This window comes from Lingula anatina, chromosome 5, assembly GCF_051362555.1.
Source record: "Lingula anatina isolate TDL-2025a chromosome 5, LinAna3.0, whole genome shotgun sequence".
Taxonomy (NCBI): Eukaryota; Metazoa; Brachiopoda; class Lingulata; order Lingulida; family Lingulidae; genus Lingula; species Lingula anatina.
Window position 1 is genome coordinate 20,619,732 of NC_141771.1, and position 25,285 is coordinate 20,645,016.

At 41.5% G+C, this 25,285-nt stretch overlaps 1 long non-coding RNA gene and 1 pseudogene across 2 annotated transcripts; both read right to left on the reverse strand.

Moving 5' to 3' along the window:
- Nucleotides 1-7,311: 7,311 nt before the first annotated feature.
- On the reverse strand, nt 7,312-8,832 carry LOC147761860 (uncharacterized; annotated as a pseudogene).
- A 3,788-nt stretch (nt 8,833-12,620) lies between these two features.
- Nucleotides 12,621-23,853, reverse strand: LOC147761861 (uncharacterized). 2 transcript variants are annotated; one of them, XR_015334793.1, is made up of 3 exons: nt 23,712-23,853; nt 22,496-22,603; nt 12,621-14,590 (listed from the first exon to the last, which is right to left on the reverse strand). It is a non-coding gene; the product is annotated as an uncharacterized LOC147761861 (long non-coding RNA). The 2 variants fall into 2 exon arrangements; XR_015334792.1 differs by having other exon boundaries at nt 12,621-14,835.
- Nucleotides 23,854-25,285: the final 1,432 nt, after the last annotated feature.

Sequence of the window (25,285 nt, forward strand, 5' to 3'; positions counted from 1 at the left end):
GTACTTTTAAGGGGACTAGAGCCAATTTGGAGGGGGTTGACTTTCCGATTGCGTTAGTTGAGACAGACCTTAAGAGACCCTTAAGACCCACCGATTGCGATAGTTGCGACGGAGGCCATGATTTTTAAAGTACTTTTAAAGGGACTAGAGCCAATTTGGAAGAAGCGACTTTCCGATTGCGTTAGTTGAGACGGACCTTAAGAGACCCTTAAGACCCACCGATTGCGATAGTTGCGACGGAGTCCATGATTTTAAAAGTACTTTTAAAGGGACTAGAGCCAATTTGGAAGAAGCGACTTTCCGATTGCGTTAGTTGAGACGGACCTTAAGAGACCGTTAAGACCCACCGATTGCGATAGTTGCGACGGAGTCCATGATTTTTAAAGTACTTTTAAAGGGACTAGAGCCAATTTGGAGGGGGTCGACTTTCCGATTGCGTTAGTTGAGACGGACCTAAAGGGACACTTAAGACCCACCGATTGCGATAGTTGTGACGGATTCCATGATTTTAAAAGTACTTTTAAAGGGACTAGAGCCAATTTGGAAGGGGTCGATTTTCCGATTGCGTTAGTTGAGACGGACCTTAAGAGACCCTTAAGACTCACCGATTGCGTTAGTTGCGACGGAGTCCATGATTTTTAAAGTACTTTTAAAGGGACTAGAGCCAATTTGGAGGGGGTTGACTTTCCGATTGCGTTAGTTGAGACAGACCTTAAGAGACCCTTAAGACCCACCGATTGCGATAGTTGCGACGGAGGCCATGATTTTTAAAGTACTTTTAAAGGGACTAGAGCCAATTTGGAAGAAGCGACTTTCCGATTGCGTTAGTTGAGACGGACCTTAAGAGACCGTTAAGACCCACCGATTGCGATAGTTGCGACGGAGTTCATGATTTTTAAAGTACTTTTAAAGGGACTAGAGCCAATTTGGAGGGGGTCGACTTTCCGATTGCGTTAGTTGAGACGGACCTTAAGAGACCCATAAGACCCACCGATTGCGATAGTTGTGACGGAGTCCATGATTTTTAAAGTACTTTTAAGGGGACTAGAGCCAATTTGGAGGGGGTTGACTTTCCGATTGCGTTAGTTGAGACAGACCTTAAGAGACCCTTAAGACCCACCGATTGCGATAGTTGTGACGGAGTCCATGATTTTTAAAGTACTTTTAAGGGGACTAGAGCCAATTTGGAGGGGGTTGACTTTCCGATTGCGTTAGTTGAGACAGACCTTAAGAGACCCTTAAGACCCACCGATTGCGATAGTTGCGACGGAGGCCATGATTTTTAAAGTACTTTTAAAGGGACTAGAGCCAATTTGGAAGAAGCGACTTTCCGATTGCGTTAGTTGAGACGGACCTTAAGAGACCCTTAAGACCCACCGATTGCGATAGTTGCGACGGAGGCCATGATTTTAAAAGTACTTTTAAAGGGACTAGAGCCAATTTGGAAGAAGCGACTTTCCGATTGCGTTAGTTGAGACGGACCTTAAGAGACCGTTAAGACCCACCGATTGCGATAGTTGCGACGGAGTCCATGATTTTTAAAGTACTTTTAAAGGGACTAGAGCCAATTTGGAGGGGGTCGACTTTCCGATTGCGTTAGTTGAGACGGACCTAAAGGGACACTTAAGACCCACCGATTGCGATAGTTGTGACGGATTCCATGATTTTAAAAGTACTTTTAAAGGGACTAGAGCCAATTTGGAAGGGGTCGATTTTCCGATTGCGTTAGTTGAGACGGACCTTAAGAGACCCTTAAGACTCACCGATTGCGTTAGTTGCGACGGAGTCCATGATTTTTAAAGTACTTTTAAAGGGACTAGAGCCAATTTGGAGGGGGTTGACTTTCCGATTGCGTTAGTTGAGACAGACCTTAAGAGACCCTTAAGACCCACCGATTGCGATAGTTGCGACGGAGGCCATGATTTTTAAAGTACTTTTAAAGGGACTAGAGCCAATTTGGAAGAAGCGACTTTCCGATTGCGTTAGTTGAGACGGACCTTAAGAGACCGTTAAGACCCACCGATTGCGATAGTTGCGACGGAGTTCATGATTTTTAAAGTACTTTTAAAGGGACTAGAGCCAATTTGGAGGGGGTCGACTTTCCGATTGCGTTAGTTGAGACGGACCTTAAGAGACCCATAAGACCCACCGATTGCGATAGTTGTGACGGAGTCCATGATTTTTAAAGTACTTTTAAGGGGACTAGAGCCAATTTGGAGGGGGTTGACTTTCCGATTGCGTTAGTTGAGACAGACCTTAAGAGACCCTTAAGACCCACCGATTGCGATAGTTGTGACGGAGTCCATGATTTTTAAAGTACTTTTAAGGGGACTAGAGCCAATTTGGAGGGGGTTGACTTTCCGATTGCGTTAGTTGAGACAGACCTTAAGAGACCCTTAAGACCCACCGATTGCGATAGTTGCGACGGAGGCCATGATTTTTAAAGTACTTTTAAAGGGACTAGAGCCAATTTGGAAGAAGCGACTTTCCGATTGCGTTAGTTGAGACGGACCTTAAGAGACCCTTAAGACCCACCGATTGCGATAGTTGCGACGGAGTCCATGATTTTAAAAGTACTTTTAAAGGGACTAGAGCCAATTTGGAAGAAGCGACTTTCCGATTGCGTTAGTTGAGACGGACCTTAAGAGACCGTTAAGACCCACCGATTGCGATAGTTGCGACGGAGTCCATGATTTTTAAAGTACTTTTAAAGGGACTAGAGCCAATTTGGAGGGGGTCGACTTTCCGATTGCGTTAGTTGAGACGGACCTAAAGGGACACTTAAGACCCACCGATTGCGATAGTTGTGACGGATTCCATGATTTTAAAAGTACTTTTAAAGGGACTAGAGCCAATTTGGAAGGGGTCGATTTTCCGATTGCGTTAGTTGAGACGGACCTTAAGAGACCCTTAAGACTCACCGATTGCGTTAGTTGCGACGGAGTCCATGATTTTTAAAGTACTTTTAAAGGGACTAGAGCCAATTTGGAGGGGGTTGACTTTCCGATTGCGTTAGTTGAGACAGACCTTAAGAGACCCTTAAGACCCACCGATTGCGATAGTTGCGACGGAGGCCATGATTTTTAAAGTACTTTTAAAGGGACTAGAGCCAATTTGGAAGAAGCGACTTTCCGATTGCGTTAGTTGAGACGGACCTTAAGAGACCGTTAAGACCCACCGATTGCGATAGTTGCGACGGAGTTCATGATTTTTAAAGTACTTTTAAAGGGACTAGAGCCAATTTGGAGGGGGTCGACTTTCCGATTGCGTTAGTTGAGACGGACCTTAAGAGACCCATAAGACCCACCGATTGCGATAGTTGTGACGGAGTCCATGATTTTTAAAGTACTTTTAAGGGGACTAGAGCCAATTTGGAGGGGGTTGACTTTCCGATTGCGTTAGTTGAGACAGACCTTAAGAGACCCTTAAGACCCACCGATTGCGATAGTTGTGACGGAGTCCATGATTTTTAAAGTACTTTTAAGGGGACTAGAGCCAATTTGGAGGGGGTTGACTTTCCGATTGCGTTAGTTGAGACAGACCTTAAGAGACCCTTAAGACCCACCGATTGCGATAGTTGCGACGGAGGCCATGATTTTTAAAGTACTTTTAAAGGGACTAGAGCCAATTTGGAAGAAGCGACTTTCCGATTGCGTTAGTTGAGACGGACCTTAAGAGACCCTTAAGACCCACCGATTGCGATAGTTGCGACGGAGGCCATGATTTTAAAAGTACTTTTAAAGGGACTAGAGCCAATTTGGAAGAAGCGACTTTCCGATTGCGTTAGTTGAGACGGACCTTAAGAGACCGTTAAGACCCACCGATTGCGATAGTTGCGACGGAGTCCATGATTTTTAAAGTACTTTTAAAGGGACTAGAGCCAATTTGGAGGGGGTCGACTTTCCGATTGCGTTAGTTGAGACGGACCTAAAGGGACACTTAAGACCCACCGATTGCGATAGTTGTGACGGATTCCATGATTTTAAAAGTACTTTTAAAGGGACTAGAGCCAATTTGGAAGGGGTCGATTTTCCGATTGCGTTAGTTGAGACGGACCTTAAGAGACCCTTAAGACTCACCGATTGCGTTAGTTGCGACGGAGTCCATGATTTTTAAAGTACTTTTAAAGGGACTAGAGCCAATTTGGAGGGGGTTGACTTTCCGATTGCGTTAGTTGAGACAGACCTTAAGAGACCCTTAAGACCCACCGATTGCGATAGTTGCGACGGAGGCCATGATTTTTAAAGTACTTTTAAAGGGACTAGAGCCAATTTGGAAGAAGCGACTTTCCGATTGCGTTAGTTGAGACGGACCTTAAGAGACCGTTAAGACCCACCGATTGCGATAGTTGCGACGGAGTTCATGATTTTTAAAGTACTTTTAAAGGGACTAGAGCCAATTTGGAGGGGGTCGACTTTCCGATTGCGTTAGTTGAGACGGACCTTAAGAGACCCATAAGACCCACCGATTGCGATAGTTGTGACGGAGTCCATGATTTTTAAAGTACTTTTAAGGGGACTAGAGCCAATTTGGAGGGGGTTGACTTTCCGATTGCGTTAGTTGAGACAGACCTTAAGAGACCCTTAAGACCCACCGATTGCGATAGTTGTGACGGAGTCCATGATTTTTAAAGTACTTTTAAGGGGACTAGAGCCAATTTGGAGGGGGTTGACTTTCCGATTGCGTTAGTTGAGACAGACCTTAAGAGACCCTTAAGACCCACCGATTGCGATAGTTGCGACGGAGGCCATGATTTTTAAAGTACTTTTAAAGGGACTAGAGCCAATTTGGAAGAAGCGACTTTCCGATTGCGTTAGTTGAGACGGACCTTAAGAGACCCTTAAGACCCACCGATTGCGATAGTTGCGACGGAGGCCATGATTTTAAAAGTACTTTTAAAGGGACTAGAGCCAATTTGGAAGAAGCGACTTTCCGATTGCGTTAGTTGAGACGGACCTTAAGAGACCGTTAAGACCCACCGATTGCGATAGTTGCGACGGAGTCCATGATTTTTAAAGTACTTTTAAAGGGACTAGAGCCAATTTGGAGGGGGTCGACTTTCCGATTGCGTTAGTTGAGACGGACCTAAAGGGACACTTAAGACCCACCGATTGCGATAGTTGTGACGGATTCCATGATTTTAAAAGTACTTTTAAAGGGACTAGAGCCAATTTGGAAGGGGTCGATTTTCCGATTGCGTTAGTTGAGACGGACCTTAAGAGACCCTTAAGACTCACCGATTGCGTTAGTTGCGACAGAGTCCATGATTTTAAAAGTACTTTTAAAGGGACTAGAGCCAATTTGGAAGGGGTCGATTTTCCGATTGCGTTAGTTGAGACGGACCTTAAGAGACCCTTAAGACTCACCGATTGCGTTAGTTGCGACAGAGTCCATGATTTTTAAAGTACTTTTAAAGGCACAAGAGACAATTTTGAGGGGGTCAACTTTCCGATTGCGTTAGTTGAGACGGACCTTACGGGACCCTTTAAACCCACCGATTGCGAAAGAGTCCATGACGTGTTAAAGAGTGAATAGAGAGCCGTAGAGATGTGTTAAAAGGAGGAAAATAGAGACGTCGGGACGTGTTAAAGAGAGCAAAATAGAGCCGTAGAGCCGTGTTAAAGAGTGGAGAATAGAGCTGTATAGACGTGTTAAAGAGGGGAAAGAGAGCCGTAGAGCCGTGGTAAAGAGTGGAACAGTGAGCCGTAGAGACGTGTTAAAAAGAGCCGAAGAGAGCCGTACAGACGTGTTAAAGAGTGGAAAAAAGAGCCGTAGAGACACATGTTAAAGAAGGCAAAAGAGAGCCTTAGAGGCGTGTTAAAGAGAGCCGAAGAGAGCAAAAGAGAGCCGTAGAGACGTGTTAAAGAGAGCTGAAGAGAGCCGTAGAGACGTGCTAAAGAGAGCTGAAGAGAGCCGTAGAGACGTTGTTAAAGAGTGGAAAAGATACCTGTAGAGAGGTATTAAAGAGAGCCGAAGAGAGCAAAAGAGAGCCGTACAGACGTGTTAAAGAGTGGAAAAGAAAGCCGAAGAGACGTGTTAAAGAGAGCCGAAGAGAGCAAAAGAGAGCCGTACAGACGTGTTAAAGAGTGGAAAAGAAAGCCGAAGAGACGTGTTAAAGAGAGCCGAAGAGACTTGTTAAGAGAGAAAGAAACAGCCAAAGAGACGTGATGAAGAGAGAAAAAGACAGCCAAAGAGACGAGTTTAAAGAGAGCCGAAGAGAGCCGTAGAGACGTGTTAAAGAGTGGAAAAGAGAGCCGTAGAGAAGTGTTAAAGAGAGCAAAAGAGAGCGGAAGAGACGTGCTAAAGAGAGCAAAAGAGAGCCGTAGAGACGTTGTTAAAGAGTGGAAAAGATACCTGTAGAGAGGTATTAAAGAGAGCCGAAGAGAGCAAAAGAGAGCCGTACAGACGTGTTAAAGAGTGGAAAAAAACAGCCAAAGAGACGTGATGAAGAGAGAAAAAGACAGCCAAAGAGACGAGTTTAAAGAGAGCAAAAGAGAGCGGAAGAGACGTGCTAAAGAGAGCAAAAGAGAGCCGTAGAGACGTTGTTAAAGAGTGGAAAAGATACCTGTAGAGAGGTATTAAAGAGAGCCGAAGAGAGCAAAAGAGAGCCGTACAGACGTGTTAAAGAGTGGAAAAAACAGCCAAAGAGACGTGATGAAGAGAGAAAAAGACAGCCAAAGAGACGAGTTTAAAGAGAGCCGAAGAGAGCCGTAGAGACGTGTTAAAGAGTGGAAAAGAGAGCCGTAGAGAAGTGTTAAAGAGAGCAAAAGAGAGCGGAAGAGACGTGCTAAAGAGAGCAAAAGAGAGCCGTAGAGACGTTGTTAAAGAGTGGAAAAGATACCTGTAGAGAGGTATTAAAGAGAGCCGAAGAGAGCAAAAGAGAGCCGTACAGACGTGTTAAAGAGTGGAAAAGAAAGCCGAAGAGACGTGTTAAAGAGAGCCGTAGAGACGTGTTAAAGAGAGCAAAAGAGAGCCGTAGAGACGCGTTAAAGAGTGGAAAGGAAAGCCGAAGAGATTTGTTAAGAGAGAAAAAGACAGCCAAAGAGACGTGATGAAGAGAGAAAAAGACAGCCAAAGAGAGCCAAAGAGACGTGTTAAAAGAGAGCTAAAGAGAGTCAAAGACAGCCGAAGATAGGCAAAGCAACATTGATAAAGAGAGAAAAGGACAGTCAAAGAGATGTTTAAAGAGAGCCGTAGAGACGTGTTAAAGAGAGCAAAAAAAGCAAGAAAAACAATAAAACAAAAAATCGAAAATAAAAGCCGAAGAAACATGAAAAGAAAACAACCTTAACAAATTAAACCTAAATAGAGCTAAAAATAAAAGATGACGTCTCGTCTCTCGTCTCTTGCTCTCTTTAACACGTCTCTACGGCTCTCTTTTGCTCTTTTTAACACGTCTCTACGGCTCTCTTTTCCTCTCTCTAACACGTCTCTACGGCTCTCTTTTCCTCTCTCTAACACGTCTCTACGGCTCTCTTTTCCACTCTCTAACACCTCCCTACGGCTCTCTTTTCCACTCTCTAACACGTCTCCACGGCTCTCTTTTGCTCTCTTTTCCTCTCTCTAACACGTCTCTACGGCTCTCTTTTCCTCTCTATAACACGTCTCTATGGCTCTCTTTTCCTCTCTTTAACACCTCTCTACGGCTCTCTTCTGCTCTCTTTAACACGTCTCTATGGCTCTCTTTTGCTCTCTTTTGCTCTCTTTAACACGTCTCTATGGCTCTCTTTTCCACTCTTTAACACTTCTCTACAGCTCTATTTTGCTCTCTTTTGCTCTCTTTAACACGTCTCTACGGCTCTCTTTTGCTCTTTTTAACACCTCTCTACGGCTGTCTTCTGCTCTCTTAAACACGTCTCTACGGCTCTCTTTTGCTCTCTTTAACACGTCTCTACGGCTCTCTTTTGCTCTTTTTAACACCTCTCTACGGCTGTCTTCTGCTCTCTTAAACACGTCTCTACGGCTCTCTTTTGCTCTCTTTTGCTCTCTTTAACACGTCTCTACGGCTCTCTTTTGCTCTCTCTAACACGTCTCTACGGCTCTCTTTTGCTGTCTTTAACACGTCTCTACGGCTCTCTTTTGCTCTCTTTAACACATCTCTACGGCTCTCTTTTCCACTCTTTAACACTTCTCTACAGCTCTATTTTGCTCTCTTCTGCTCCCTTTAACACGTCTCTACGGCTCTCTTTTCCACTCTTTAACACGTCTTAATGGCTTTCTTTTGCTCTCTTTTGCTCTCTTTAACACGTCTCTACGGCTATCTTTTGCTCTCTTTAACACGTCTCTACGGCTCTCTTTTCTACTCTTTAACACTTCTCTACAGCTCTATTTTGCTCTCTTCTGCTCCCTTTAACACGTCTCTACGGCTCTCTTTTCCACGCTTTAACAGGTCTCTACGGCTCTCTTTTCCACTCTTTAACACGTCTTAATGGCTCTCTTTTGCTCTCTTTAACACGTCTCTACGGCTATCTTTTCCACTCTCTAACACGTCTCTACTGCTCTCTTTTCCACTCTTTCGCACTTCTTTACAGCTCTATTTTGCTCTCTTTTGCTCTTTTTAACACCTCTCTACGGCTCTCTTCTGCTCTCTTTAACTCGTCTCTACGGCTCTCTTTTGCTCTTTTTAACACCTCTCTACGGCTCTCTTTTGCTCTCTCTAACACGTCTCCATGGCTCTCTTTTCCACTCTTTAACACTTCTCTACAGCTCTATTTTGCTCTCTTTTGCTCTTTTTAACACCTCTCTACGGCTCTCTTTTGCTCTCTTTTGCTCTCTCTAACACGTCTCCACGGCTCTCTTTTCCTCTCTCTAACACGTCTCTACTGCTCTCATTTCCACTCTTTAGCACTTCTTTACAGCTCTATTTTGCTCTCTTTTGCTCTTTTAAACACCTCTCTACGGCTCTCTTCTGCTCTCTTTAACACGTCTCTACGGCTCTCTTTTCCACTCTTTAACACGTCTCTACGGCTCTCTTTTCCACTCTTTAACACGTCTCTATGGCTCTCTTTTGCTCTCTTTTGCTCTCTGTAACACGTCTCCACGGCTCTCTTTTCCTCTCTCTAACACGTCTCTACTGCTCTCATTTCCACTCTTTAGCACTTCTTTACAGCTCTATTTTGCTCTCTTTTGCTCTTTTAAACACCTCTCTACGGCTCTCTTTTTCACTCTTTAACACGTCTCTACGGCTCTTTTTTCCACTCTTTAACACGTCTCTACGGCTCTCTTTTGCTCTCTTTTGCTCTCTGTAACACGTCTCCACGGCTCTCTTTTCCTCTCTCTAACACGTCTCTACTGCTCTCTTTTCCACTCTTTAACACTTCTTTACAGCTCTATTTTGCTCTCTTTTGCTCTTTTTAACACGTCTCTACGGCTCTCTTTTCCACTCTTTAACACGTCTCTACCGCCCTTTTCCACTCTTTAACACGTCTCTATGGCTCTCTTTTGCTCTCTTTTGCTGTCTTTAACACGTCTCTACGGCTCTCTTTTCCACTCTTTAACACGTCTCTATGGCTCTCTTTTGCTCTCTTTTCCACTCTTTAACACGTCTCTACGGCTCTCTTTTCCACTCTTTAACACGTCTCTATGGCTCTCTTTTGCTCTCTTTTGCTCTCTTTAACACGTCTCTACGGCTCTCTTTTGCTCTCTTTAACACGTCTCTACGGCTCTCTTTTCCACTCTCTAACACGTCTCTACAGTTCTATTTTGCTCTCTTTTGCTCTCTTTAACACGTCTCTACGGCTGTCTTTTCCACTCTTTAACACTTCTTTACAGCTCTATTTTGCTCTCTTTTGCTCTTTTTAACACGTCTCCACGGCTCTCTTTTCCTCTCTCTAACACGTCTCTACTGCTCTCTTTTCCACTCTTTAACACTTCTTTACAGCTCTATTTTGCTCTCTTTTGCTCTTTTTAACACCTCTCTACGGCTCTCTTCTGCTCTCTTTAACACGTCTCTATGGCTCTCTTTTCCACTCTTTAACACGTCTCTATGGCTCTCTTTTGCTCTCTTTTGCTCACTGTAACACGTCTCCACGGCTCTCTTTTCCTCTCTCTAACACGTCTCTACTGCTCTCTTTTCCACTCTTTAACACTTCTTTACAGCTCTATTTTGCTCTCTTTTGCTCTTTTTAACACGTCTCTACGGCTCTCTTTTCCACTCTTTAACACGTCTCTACGGCTCTCTTTTCCACTCTTTAACACGTCTCTATGGCTCTCTTTTGCTCTCTCTAACACGTCTCCACGGCTCTTTTTTCCTCTCTCTAACACGTCTCTACAGCTCTCTTTTCCACTCTCTAACACGTCTCCACGGCTCTCTTTTCCACTCTCTAACACGTCTCTACGGCTCTCTTTTCCACTCTTTAACACTTCTTTACAGCTCTATTTTGCTCTCTTATGCTCTCTTTAACACCTCCCTACGGCTCTCTTTTCCACTCTTTAACACGTCTCTACGGCTCTCTTTTGCTCTTTTTAACACCTCTCTACGGCTCTCTTTTGCTCTCTTTAACACGTCTCTACGGCTCTCTTTTCCACTCTTTAACACGTCTCTACGGCTCTCTTTTGCTCTCTTTAACACGTCTCTACGGCTCTCTTTTCCACTCTTTAACACGTCTCTACGGCTCTCTTTTCCACTCTTTAACACGTCTCTACGGCTCTCTTTTGCTCTCTTTAACACGTCTCTACGGCTCTCTTTTGCTCTCTTTAACTCGTCTCTACGGCTCTCTTTTCCATTCTCTAACACATCTCTACGGTTTCTTTTCCACTCTTTAACACTTCTCTACAGCTCTATTTTGCTCTCTTTAACAAGTGGACTCCGTCGCAACTATCGCAATCGGTGAGTGTTAAGGGTCCGTTAAGGTCCGTCTCAACTAACGCAATCGGAAAGTCGACCCCCTCAAAATTGGCTCTAGTCCCTTTAAAAGTACTTTAAAAATCATGAACTCCGTCGCAACTATCGCAATCGGTCAGTCTTAAGGGTCCTTTAAAGTCCGTCTCAACTAACGCAATTGGAAAGTCGACCCCCTCCAAATTGGCTCTAGTCCCTTTAAAAGTACTTTAAAAATCATGGACTCCGTCGCAAGTATCGCAATCGGTGAGTCTTAAGGGTCCGTTAAGGTCCATATCAACTAACACAATCGGAAAGTTGACCCCCTCCAAATTGGCTCTAGTCCCTTTAAAAGTACTTTAAAAATCATGGACTCCGTCGCAACCATCGCAATCGGTGGGTCTAAAGGGTCCGTTAAGGTCCGTCTCAACTAACGCAATCGGAAAGTCGACCCCCTCAAAATTGGCTCTAGTCCCTTTAAAAGTACTTTTAAAATCATGGACTCCGTCGCAACCATCGCAATCGGTGGGTCTTAAGGGTCCGTTAAGGTCCGTCTCAACTAACGCAATCGGAAAGTCGACCCCCTCAAAATTGGCTCTAGTCCCTTTAAAAGTACTTTAAAAATCATGGACTCCGTCGCAACTATCGCAATCGGTGAGTCTTAAGGGTCCGTTAAGGTCCGTCTCAACTAATGCAATCGGAAAGTCGACCCCCTCAAAATTGTCTCTAGTCCCTTTAAAAGTACTTTAAAAATCATGGACTCCGTCGCAACCATCGCAATCAGTGAGTCTTAAGGGTCCGTTAAGGTCCGTCTCAACTAATGCAATCGGAAAGTCGACCCCCTCAAAATTGGCTCTAGTCCCTTTAAAAGTACTTTAAAAATCATGGACTCCGTCGCAACTATCGCAATCAGTGGGTCTTAAGGGTCCGTTAAGGTCCGTCTCAACTAACGCAATCGGAAAGTCGACCCCCTCAAAATTGGCTCTAGTCCCTTTAAAAGTACTTTAAAAATCATGGACTCCGTCGCAACTATCGCAATCGGTGAGTCTTAAGGGTCCGTTAAGGTCCGTCTCAACTAATGTAATCGGAAAGTCGACCCCCTCAAAATTGGCTCTAGTCCCTTTAAAAGTACTTTAAAAATCATGGACTCCGTCGCAACTATCGCAATCGGTGAGTCTTAAGGGTCTGTTAAGGTCCGTCTCAACTAACGCAATCGGAAAGTCGACCCCCTCAAAATTGGCTCTAGTCCCTTTAAAAGTACTTTTAAAATCATGAACTCCGTCGCAACTATCGCAATCGGTGAGTCTTAAGGGTCCGTTAAGGTCCGTCTCAACTAATGCAATCGGAAAGTCGACCCCCTCCAAATTGGCTCTAGTCCCTTTAAAAGTACTTTAAAAATCATGGACTCCGTCGCAACTATCGCAATCGGTGGGTCTTAAGGGTCCGTTAAGGTCCGTCTCAACTAACGCAATCGGAAAGTCGACCCCCTCAAAATTGGCTCTAGTCCCTTTAAAAGTACTTTAAAAATCATGGACTCCGTCGCAACCATCGCAATCGGTGGGTCTTAAGGGTCCGTTAAAGTCCGTCTCAACTAACGCAATCGGAAAGTCGACCCCCTCAAAATTGGCTCTAGTCCCTTTAAAAGTACTTTAAAAATCATGGACTCCGTCGCAACTATCGCAATCGGTGAGTCTTAAGGGTCCGTTAAGGTCCGTCTCAACTAATGCAATCGGAAAGTCGACCCCCTCAAAATTGACTCTAGTCCCTTTAAAAGTACTTTAAAAAATCATGGACTCCGTCGCAACCATCGCAATCGGTGGGTCTTAAGGGTCCGTTAAGGTCTGTCTCAACTAACGCAATCGGAAAGTCGACCCCCTCAAAATTGGCTCTAGTCCCTTTACAAGTACTTTAAAAATCATGGACTCCGTCGCAACCATCGCAATCGGTGGGTCTTAAGGGTCCGTTAAGGTCCGTCTCAACTAACGCAATCGGAAAGTCGACCCCCTCAAAATTGGCTCTAGTCCCTTTAAAAGTACTTTAAAAATCATGGACTCCGTCGCAACTATCGCAATCGGTGAGTCTTAAGGGTCCGTTAAGGTCCGTCTCAACTAACGCAATTGGAAAGTCGACCCCCTCAAAATTGGCTCTATTCCCTTTAAAAGAACTTTAAAAATCATGGACTCCGTCGCAAGTATCGCAATCGGTGAGTCTTAAGGGTCTGTTAAGGTCCGTCTCAACTAACGCATTCGGAAAGTTGACCCCCTCCAAATTGGCTCTAGTCCCTTTAAAAGTACTTTAAAAATCATGGACTCCGTCGCAACTATCGCAATCGGTGGGTCTTAAGGGTCCGTTAAGGTCCATATCAACTAACGCAATCGGAAAGTCGACCCCCTCAAAATTGGCTCTAGTCCCTTTAAAAGTACTTTAAAAATCATGGACTCCGTCGCAACTATCGCAATCGGTGGGTCTTAAGGGTTCGTAAAGGTCCGTCTCAACTAACGCAATCGGAAAGTCGACCCCTCAAAATTGGCTCTAGTCCCTTTAAAAGTACTTTTAAAATCATGGAATCCGTCACAACTATCGAAATCCTTAAGTGTCCCTTAAGGTCCGTCTCAACTAACGCAATCGGAAAGTCGACCCCCTCCAAATTGGCTCTATTCCCTTTAAAAGAACTTTAAAAATCATGGACTCCGTCGCAACTATCGCAATTGGTGGGTCTTAAGGGTCCGTTAAGGTCCGTCTCAACTAACGCAATCGGAAGGTCGACCCCCTCAAAATTGGCTCTAGTCCCTTTAAAAGTACTTTAAAAATCATGGACTCTGTCGCAATTATTGCAATCGGTGAGTCTTAAGGGTCTGTTAAGGTCCGTCTCAACTAACGCAATCGGAAAGTTGACCCCCTCCAAATTGGCTCTAGTCCCTTTAAAAGTACTTTAAAAATCATGGACTCCGTCGCAACTATCGCAATCGGTGGGTCTTAAGGGTCCGTTAAGGTCCGTCTCAACTAACGCAATCGGAAAGTCGACCCCCTCCAAATTGGCTCCAGTCCCTTTAAAAGTACTTTAAAAATCATGGACTCCGTCGCAACTATCGCAATCGGTGGGTCTTAAGGGTCCGTTAAGGTCCGTCTCAACAAACGCAATCGGAAAGTCGACTCCCTCCAAAATGGCTCCAGTCCCTTTAAAAGTACTTCAAAAATCATGGACTCCCTCGCAACTATCGCAATCGGTGGGTGACCGTCTCAACTAACGCCATCGGAAAGTCAACCCCCTCCAAATTGCCTTTAGTCCATTTAAAAGTACTTTAAAAATCATGGACTCCTTCGCAACTATCACAATCGGTGGGTGTCTGTCTCAAATATCGCAATAGGAAAGTCGACCCACTCAAAATTGTCTCTTGTGCCTTTAAAAGTACTTTAAAAATCATGGACTCCTTCGCAACTATCACAATCGGTGGGTGTCTGTCTCAAATATCGCAATAGGAAAGTCGACCCACTCAAAATTGTCTCTTGTGCCTTTAAAAGTACTTTAAAAATCATGGACTCCGTCGCAACTATCGCAATCGGTGCGTCTTAAGGGTCCCTTAAGGTCCGCCTCAACTAACACAATCGGAAAGTCGACCCCCTCCCAATTGGCTCTAGTCCCTTTAAAAGTACTTTAAAAATCATGGACTCCGTCGCAACTATCGCAATCGGTGGGTCTTAAGGGTCCCTTAAGGTCCGTCTCAACTAACGCAATCGTAAAGTCGACCCCCTCCAAATTGGCTCTAGTCCCTTTAAAAGTACTTTAAAAATCATGGACTCCGTCACAACTATCGCAATCGGTGGGTCTTAAGGGTCCCTTATGTTCCGTCTCAACTAACGCGATCGGAAAATTGACCCCCCAAAATTGGTTCTAGTCCCTTGAAAAGTACTTTAAAAATCATGGATGACGTCGCACCTATCGCAATTGGTGGGTCTAAAGGGTCCCTTAAGGTCCGTCTCACCTAATCTGTCCACAAGTAATACAATCTGTCTTTCTGTAATGTCAACATAATCATGGCAGTTTAAAGACAACACTGTGGTACCCCCAGTACTCATACTGGTGGTACAATAAAATATCAATTCAATATAAAATACAAAAATCATTATCAAAAATGATCACAGGTAGTGATGAATTCAATATATTTTGAATTAATGTGATTATAATAAATAAGAAGACATTTTCCGAAGCATAGCCCCTATTTTTGATAAAATAGTCTTTTTTCTGGTCTTGTTCAGCAGAGGATTCTTGAGTCAATTTAAAATTGTCACACATCTAAAGAATACAACGTAAAAGAGGCAGGTAGTTGTTAACTAAACAAGTCTTCGCAATGTCTTCTCAAAACTTTAAGGCACTTAAAGGGATAATAACTCTTCATATGAGATCTATATTTCACAATAAAAACATGGTAAACAACTCTTAGAAATATAATATATTCTGTGTAGAACAGTTTCATTAGCTATGTTATCGTAATAGACTTGTGAAGATTCTTTTGTCTATAGCTATTTATATTAGTTTGATCTTACCATCCAATATTTCATCTGCTTGCAGTCAGATTTCATCAGGGAATGAGGTTGTGACAGGTATGACAACCTGTCACCCCCTCTGGATTCGTTAACCTTTGGTTAGTATAGGAAAATTGTTGTTTACTCCAGGAAAATTAATTTTTTGGCCAAAACAGTTATTATCCCTTTAATTATTGCCACTAGTGCAGCACCCATCATGGACACTCACATGTAGATCAAATATAAAGTAGCAAAACTTATATGGAAAAAATGAATGACAAAGTCAATCCGTTAATATTGGGTAAAAAAAATTGTTTTATACTTGTTTTAAATAAATAAATAAACATGATGGTGTTGATGGGTAGCCATCACATATCCCCCAACTTCCCCACTTATCAAAGATGAAAAGATTCAATTCAATTGATATAAGGAGTTAACAGAAAATAGAAAGTAAAACAAATTTAGATTCAAACACCCCCCCCCCCCCCGGGGCAGCCCAACCCCCTGTTTGTTGTACTAAATTTCCAAAACACCCATGCACATCCCTGACAACAGCTTTACCAATTACCAAAGTTTCAACTTCCTGTGTCTAATAACCTAGGAGGAGATAGCAGATATTACACTATGAAAAGTATTTAGAATCAACCACACCCCCAGGGACAGTCCAACCCCTTTGTACTAAAATTCCAAAATGCCCCTACACATCCCTGACAACAGCTTTACCATCACCAATGTTTAAACTTCCCATAAGTCCAACGATCTAGGAGATAGCAGAAATTACACTGTAAAAATAATTTTAAATAAACCAACCCCCCCCCCCCAGGGACACTCCAGCCCCCAGGTATGATAGAATTCTGGACCACAAATATGCACATCCCTGAAGATTTTTCAACCAATCACCAAAAATTCAACTTTCCAACTCAATTGATCTAGGAAGAGTTCACAGAAAATACAAAGTAAAAATAATTCAGATTCAGAAACCCCCCAGGGACATCCCAAACCCCTTATGCACTAAAATTCCAAAATGCCTTTACCCATCCCAGTAGACAGATCTATGAATCACTAAAGTTTCAACTACTTAACTCTTATGGTCTGGGAGGAGAGAGTGGAAGTTCCAATGTGAGAAGAATTTATAATCAACCACCCCCCAGGGGCAGTCCGACCCTATTCTGAAATGCCCATACATATCCTTGACAGATTTACCTTCACCAACATTTCAACCTCCAAAGTCTAATGTTTTAGTAGATAGCAAAAATAACAGTCATTAAAATTTAGAATTAACAAACCCTCTCCCCAACCCCCCACCCCCAAGGCAGTCCAACCCCCAGGCATGATTAAATTCTGAAGTGCCAATGCCCATCCCTGCAAAAAGTTCAACCAATCATCAAAAATTCAACTATTCAACTCAATTGATATAAGGGAGTTGACAGAAGATAAAAAGTAAAGCAAATTTAGATTCAAACACCCCCCCCAGGGGCAGCCCAACCCCCTGTTTGTTGTACAAAAATTTCGAAATGCCCATGCACATCCCTGACAACAGCTTTACTAATTACCAAAGTTTCAACTTCCTATGTCTAATAACCTAGGAGGAGATAGCAGATATTACACTATTAGAAGTATTTAAAATCAGTCACACCCCCTGGGACAGTCCACCCCCTTTGTACTAAAATTCCTAAATGCCCATACACATCCCTGACAACAGCTTTACCATCACCAATGTTTAAACTTCCCATAAGTCCAACGGTCTGGGAGATTGCAGAAATTACACTATGAAAATAATTTAAAATAAACCAATCCCCCAGGGACACTCCAGCCCCCAGGCATGATAATATTCTGGACCACCAATATGCACATCCCTGAAGATTTTTCAACCAATTACCAAAAATTCAACTTCCCAACTCAATTGATCTAGGAAGAGTTCACAGAAAATACAGAGTAAAAATAATTCAGATTCAGAAACCCCCCAGGGACAGCCCAAACCCCTAATGCACTAAAATTCCAAAATGACTGTACCCATCCCAGTAGACAGATCTATGAATCACTAAAGTTTCAACTACTTAACTCTTATGGTCTGGGAGGAGAGAGTGGAAGTTCCAATGTGAGAAGAATTTATAATCAACCACCCCCCAGGGGCAGTCCGACCCTATTCTGAAATGCCCATACATATCCTTGACAGATTTACCTTCACCAACATTTCAACCTCCAAAGTCTAGTGTTTTAGTAGATAGCAAAAATAACAGTCATTAAAATTTAGAATTAACAAACCCTCTCCCCAACCCCCCACCCCCAAGGCAGTCCAACCCCCAGGCATGATTAAATTCTGAAGTGCCAATGCCCATCCCTGCAAAAAGTTCAACCAATCATCAAAAATTCAACTATTCAACTCAATTGATATAAGGGAGTTGACAGAAAATAAAAAGTAAAGCAAATTTAGATTCAAACACCCCCCCCAGGGGCAGCCCAACCCCCTGTTTGTTGTACTAAAATTTCTAAATGCCCATGCACATCCCTGACAACAGCTTTACTAATTACCAAAGTTTCAACTTCCTATGTCTAATAATCTAGGAGGAGATAGCAGATATTACACTATGAGAAGTATTTAAAATCAGTCACACCCCCTGGGACAGTCCACCCCCTTTGTACTAAAATTCCTAAATGCCCATACACATCCCTGACAACAGCTTTACCATCACCAATGTTTAAACTTCCCATAAGTCCAACGGTCTGGGAGATTGCAGAAATTACACTATGAAAATAATTTAAAATAAACCAATCCCCCAGGGACACTCCAGCCCCCAGGCATGATAATATTCTGGACCACCAATATGCACATCCCTGAAGATTTTTCAACCAATTACCAAAAATTCAACTTCCCAACTCAATTGATCTAGGAAGAGTTCACAGAAAATACAGAGTAAAAATAATTCAGATTCAGAAACCCCCCAGGGACATCCCAAACCCCTAATGCACTAAAATTCCAAAATGCCTGTACCCATCCCAGTAGACAGATCTATGAATCACTAAAGTTTCAACTACTTAACTCTTATGGTCTGGGAGGAGATAGTGGAAGTTCCAATGTGAGAAGAATTTATAATCAACCACCCCCCAGGGGCAGACCGACCCTATTCTGAAATGCCCATACATATCCTTGACAGATTTACCTTCACCAACATTTCAACCTCCAAAGTCTAATGTTTTAGTAGATAGCAAAAATAACAGTCATTAAAATTTAGAATTAACAAACCCTCTCCCCAACCCCCCACCCCCAAGGCAGTCCAACCCCCAGGCATGATTAAATTCTGAAGTGCCAATGCCCATCCCTGCAAAAAGTTCAACCAATCATCAAAAATTCAACTATTCAACTCAATTGATATAAGGGAGTTGACAGAAAATAAAAAGTAAAGCAAATTTAGATTCAAACACCCCCCCCCCAGGGGCAGCCCAACCCCCTGTTTGTTGTACTAAAATTTCGAAATGCCCATGCACATCCCTGACAACAGCTTTACTAATTACCAAAGTTTCAATTAACTTCCTATGTCTAATAATCTAGGAGGAGATAGCAGATATTACACTATGAGAAGTATTTAAAATCAGTCACACCCCCTGGGACAGTCCACCCCCTTTGTACTAAAATTCCTAAATGCCCATACACATCCCTGACAACAGCTTTACCATCACCAATGTTTAAACTTCCCATAAGTCCAACGGTCTGGGAGATTGCAGAAATTACACTATGAAAATAATTTAAAATAAACCAACCCCCCAGGGGCACTCCAGCCCCCAGGCATGATAATATTCTGGACCACCAATATGCACATCCCTGAAGATTTTTCAACCAATTACCAAAAATTCAACTTCCCAACTCAATTGATCTAGGAAGAGTTCACAGAAAATACAGAGTAAAAATAATTCAGATTCAGAAACCCCCCAGGGACAGCCCAAACCCCTAATGCACTAAAATTCCAAAATGACTGTACCCATCCCAGTAGACAGATCTATGAATCACTAAAGTTTTAACTACTTAACTCTTATGGTCTGGGAGGAGATAGTGGAAGTTCCATGTGAGTAGAATTTATAATCAACCACCCCCCAGGGGCAGTCCGACCCTATTCTGAAATGCCCATACATATCCTTGACAGATTTACCTTCACCAACATTTCAACCTCCAAAGTCTAATGTTTAAGTAGATAGCAAAAATAACAGTCATTAAAATTTAGAATTAACAAACCCTCTCCCCAACCCCCCACCCCCAAGGCAGTCCAACCCCCAGGCATGATTAAATTCTGAAGTGCCAATGCCCATCCCTGCAAAAAGTTCAACCAATCATCAAAACTTCAACTATTCAACTCAATTGATATAAGGGAGTTGACAGAAAATAAAAAGTAAAGCAAATTTAGATTCAAACACCCCCCCAGGGGCAACCCAACCCCCTGTTTGTTGTACTAAAATTTCGAAACGCCCATGCACATCCCTGACAACAGCTTTACTAATTACCAAAGTTTCAACTTCCTATGTCTAATAATCTAGGAGGAGATAGCAGATATTACACTATGAGAAGTATTTAAAATCAGTCACACCCCCTGGGACAGTCCACCCCCTTTGTACTAAAATTCCTAAATGCCCATACACATCCCTGACAACAGCTTTACCATCACCAATGTTTAAACTTCCCATAAGTCCAACGGTCTGGGAGATTGCAGAAATTACACTATGAAAATAATTTAAAATAAACCAACCCCCCAGGGGCACTCCAGCACCCAGGCATGATAATATTCTGGACCACCAATATGCACATCCCTGAAGATTTTTCAACCAATTACCAAAAATTCAACTTCCCAACTCAATTGATCTAGGAAGAGTTCACAGAAAATGCAGAGTAAAAATAATTCAGATTCAGAAACCCCCCGGGGACAGCCCAAACCCCTAATGCACTAAAATTCCAAAATGACTGTACCCATCCCAGTAGACAGATCTATGAATCACTAAAGTTTTAACTACTTAACTCTTATGGTCTGGGAGGAGATAGTGGAAGTTCCATGTGAGTAGAATTTATAATCAACCACCCCCCAGGGGCAGTCCGACCCTATTCTGAAATGCCCATACATATCCTTGACAGATTTACCTTCACCAACATTTCAACCTCCAAAGTCTAATGTTTTAGTAGATAGCAAAAATAACAGTCATTAAAATTTAGAATCAACCCCCACCCCCCCAAGACAGTCCAACCCCCAGGCATGATTAAATTCTGAAGCGCCAATGCCCATCCCTGCAAATAGTTCAACCAATCATCAAAAATTCAACTATTCAACTCAATTGATATAAGGAGTTGACAGAAAATAGAAAGTAAAACAAATTTAGATTCAAACACCCCCCCCCCCCAGGGGCAGCCCAACCCCCTGTTTGTTGTACTAAAATTCCAAAATGCCCATGCACATCCCTGGAGACAGTTCAACCAATCACCAAAGTTTCAACCTCCTATGTCTAATGGTCTACAGCGGAAAGTACAATATGAAAAATATTCAGGATCTAGCACCCTCCCTCCCCCCAGGGAGCTGTTGCACTTAATTTCTGCAATGCCTATGTACATCCCTTACAACAGCTTTACCCATCACCAAACTTTCAACTTCCTAACTCTAGGTCTAGGTCTAGGGGGAGATAGGACAAATCATAATGTGATAAGAACTCAGAATTAATCAACCACCCCCAGGTGCAGTCCAACCCCCTGTTGCACTAAAACTCAGAAATAGCCCCACACACTCCTGAAATGTCTTCCAATCACCAAAGTTTCAACTTCCTATGTCTAATGATCTAGGAGGAGATAGAGGAAGTTACAATGAGAAAAGAATTCAGAAACAACCACCCCTAGGGACAGCCCAACTATATTGAGTGATGACATTATTGTCAATTTGTTAATCATATGTCGTCAGTTGCAATCTAAACCCATCACTTCAAAAAAAAGGTGAAACATTTTGCAAGATATGACAGCTCACATTTTCTTTCAGTTGTAAATGACAGCTTACTGACAATGGATGAGGCAAAACAAAGGTATGTTCAGAACATAATTTTGCCTTACAAAAGACCAAACTAATGGGAGAAAATCAATTTGTTTCAGAGAGACTGAGTGTCAGAAGTTGGAATGTACAAGGAGAGCCAAGTCATGTGGAAATTTAATCATCCACCCCCAGGGGCAACCTCAACCCTAGATATACTAAAATTCCAAAAGGCTTATGCCTTATTCTGATAAAAGGTTGATCAATTTCCAAAATTCCAATTCTGTAATTTTAATAGTCTAAGAAAAGGTAGTATATTACAATGCAAAAAAACTTAAAATCAACCATCCCTAGGAGCAGCCCCACCCCCAGGAATACTAAATTCCTGTTCAATTCAACTAGCCAAAATCTGATCATGCTTTGATTTGATCCATTACAATACAAATCATATGAATCTATTACCGTATGGTTAAAAACCTTTTTTTAATTCACTTCATTGTCAATAAACAACCATTTACTTTTGAAAGATGCCAATATACAATACAATACAATACAATACAATACAATACAATACAATTCAATACAATAAATATAATGATGGGCCATCATATCCGGCAAAATTTTCCACGTGTTATTTTAGAGTTCTTCAAACATGTGAGTGTACATTGCAATCAATAGCATTCAAAACCAATATGTTAGTTTCTTTGCAAAACACTTAGTAAGCCAGTAAATTTTGAGTGACTTACAGTTAAGATAAATCAATATTATATTTTATGTGAAACTGTGGCACAATTCTGTAATAAAAAAAAATTAAGTCAGTTTTGTCTAAAAGCTTAGTTTACAAAGATCTGGCCAAGTTGTGTTACACAAAGAACCTAAAGCTGATCAACAATTAACCAATATATATATTGGCACAAAAATGTATGCATTGGCACTCCTTAAAAATCCATATTAAAATATGTACTGGTACTGAATTGCAAAGAAAAACATTCAAGCGCTCTTGCATTCCATGATTGGGCTCGATTTGCTGAATGAACTAATAGTTAACTACACCTAGATTGTTCATGTGATAGTACATATAAAAATATTAATATAACTTTTATATGGGAGTGCCAAAGTATAAATTTTCTTGCTAATATTTATAATGCTGTATAGTACTTACTTTCTGTCTGTGCCTTTACTTGTACCAGTATGGTCAGTGCAGAATTTTAGAAGTGTTGATATGCCTGTGGTGAGATTGTTGTTCATCATCCACAAATCCTTAAGAAGCCTAATAATGCAGAAATTGTAAAATGGTGAATTTTCATTAGTATGTGTAATTTAGGATTTCTCTTTCTTCTAGACAATGTTTCACACCAAAATAAAATGTCTTTCAAAATAAGTACACCTCATGTCATGCAAATAACCAGTAGCACAAAAAAAAAAAAAATAAATAAATAAATCATAAATCCTCAACATTATCCTTTTGTCATAATAACATCTTTCAAAGTTGTGTTTTCAACTTGAAATGATTGTTTTGGTGCCTCTTTTGAAAATAATTCTTGGCAATGCTTTATTTTACTCAGCAGTTATCAGTTTGAGAAATTTATCCTATGATGCTACAAACTCATATTTGGGAACATTTTTAATGCAGTGGTTTACGTGTGCTACCATTGCTTTGGTAAATATTGGCAGTTCAGTACCAGGAGTGCTCACAGTGACATGATTCTGATAAGTAGATAAAAAATATGCAGTGGGAAGTGCACTCTATTGGCAACTATAGGTAATAAACTCATTAAATTTATCACAAGATCATTTGCCTTATCTTTTAGATAAGTTACATAAATTAATTCTTTGTAAACTGTTTCTTGTCAGTAAAGAATATAATTTTTGTGTGTGTGTTATCCGGTGTTTGTGATGTATTGTGTCAGTAAAAAATTACAACAGTAAAACTTGATAATTTGACAATGACATACATAAAAAAATTAATACAGTAAAGCCACTGTTATTTATAAACCTTATCTTTGCTTACCGACTTACCATATAATTAAATGATTCTAATAATTTTAACTACTTAATTGCGACTTCAAGTATAAAAAAAAAAAACAAATATCATAAAATTAATAAATAACCAAATAAATACATAAACCATATACTGGTAATATTATAAATATGCTGCCACCATATATTAAGGTGCTTTTCTGTAATGAAACAATTAAAAGGTGAAAGGTGGCATTATTATTTGAAAATATATGGAGTATCAAAATAAAATCTTTCATGGTTTATTCAATAAAAGAGAGAGGTTATTATCCGCCAGATTCGTCTTATAAATGTCTGAAAGTTGAATTACAGAACGAATGAACTCTGTAATCTAGCTAAATAAACATAATATCTTTTACCTCTGATGTCGTAGAAATGCCACTATGGTGTAAGACTACAGTACTAGTATCGCCGGATTTCTGTCTTTCTCCTGCGACTCACTACTGTCTCTCTTTGTTTCATACAGCCTCTCTTTGTTTCATATTTCCCGCTCACGCTCGGCAATCGGCAATCCTCGGCCGACTCCGCAAGCTCCATACTAATGTCTATGGGAGTATATGGGGACTTTACGACATTCGGTTTGAAGGCTTTAACCACTTTTGATAGGGATTTTTTGTATTGTTTTCAATTAATGTGGTAGTCTAAGGTTGTTCTAGGTGGATTTCAAGTTTATGCACCCGGTTTTAAAATAATTTAGCGATTTTACGACAATCATTTACTATCCAATCAAGGTGACAGCCGAGCGTGTTCCCGCTCGTGTTCCCGCTAGTGTGTCGCTCGTGTCCCAGATCACTTTTCAAGAGTGCAAAGCTCTAAAAAAAAGTCGATTGTTTTACTGTGCTTTTTGATGGCCTATCTTTATACACAGATGTATTAAAGTACTTAGTATTTATTAAAGTTAAAAGCAAACTGACATTCACCGCTGTGTTTTGAGAAAGCGTGTTGGGCTTGTCTTGCTTAGATGCCACTCGAGGTCGTCTGCTTTCTGCTGTCAACAGCTTGTAATTTTAATGTTTAAATGTAGATTTGTTTGAAAAGCACTATATTAGTTTCAGCCTGGTAAAATTTTAAGTGAACTACTTGAGTTTGAGGAATTTTTATGTAAAATGGGCGTACATCGATGTTGGAACAGCAAAGAGTTGCAGGCGGTGTCCAGTCTACTCATTTTCCACATTCCAGAGTAGCTGATGTACAGCAAGTGTGAAAGTGTACAGAGGGATCATGCCAACAACGATAAAAGGGTAAGTTTCGTTAAGCCACAGGGATAGCAAAATTACGTCATTTTTCAGTTTTTGGAATATTTAATTTTATATATGGTGAATGCACGAAAGTGTTCCAGAGTTTTTGATTTTCGTTATTCTTATTTATTTATTTATTAATTATTTTTTTGAGAGTTTTCTCAAATCGTGTAAATCTGGTGATAAATTTTAAAGAGGTGGGAGTGCTGGTCGGATTGTACTGAATGGCAAAATCTCATAACTGTAGAGGCTACATCCCTTAATACTGGTATTTCCCTGGGGGCCGTAGCGATAGTCCGAAGGTTCAATAGTCCGAAGCTTCATTGGTCCGAATGTTCACTATAAAACCTTCGGACCAATGAACCCTTGATTAAAAAATCGATGAAAATGTTACCACTTTTCGGACCAATGAACCTTCGGACCAATGAACCTTCGGACTATCGAGACGCCCCCTTTCCCTGTACCGATTTCGGTACTTTTGTAGTATACCCCCCCACCCTGAAACTTCCTGAAACTTTCATTTTTCAAACATTTTTTTACATTGTCTTTTTCATCTATGTCAAAACTGTTGAAAAAAAGTTTTTGTAATTACCTGTGGTCTTTTTATTAGTTTTAATCACGTTTAATCCACCCCATTGAAATACAATGTGAAAATTTACAATGTACCCGCAGTCAAGAACTTGCCGCGTTTTCAT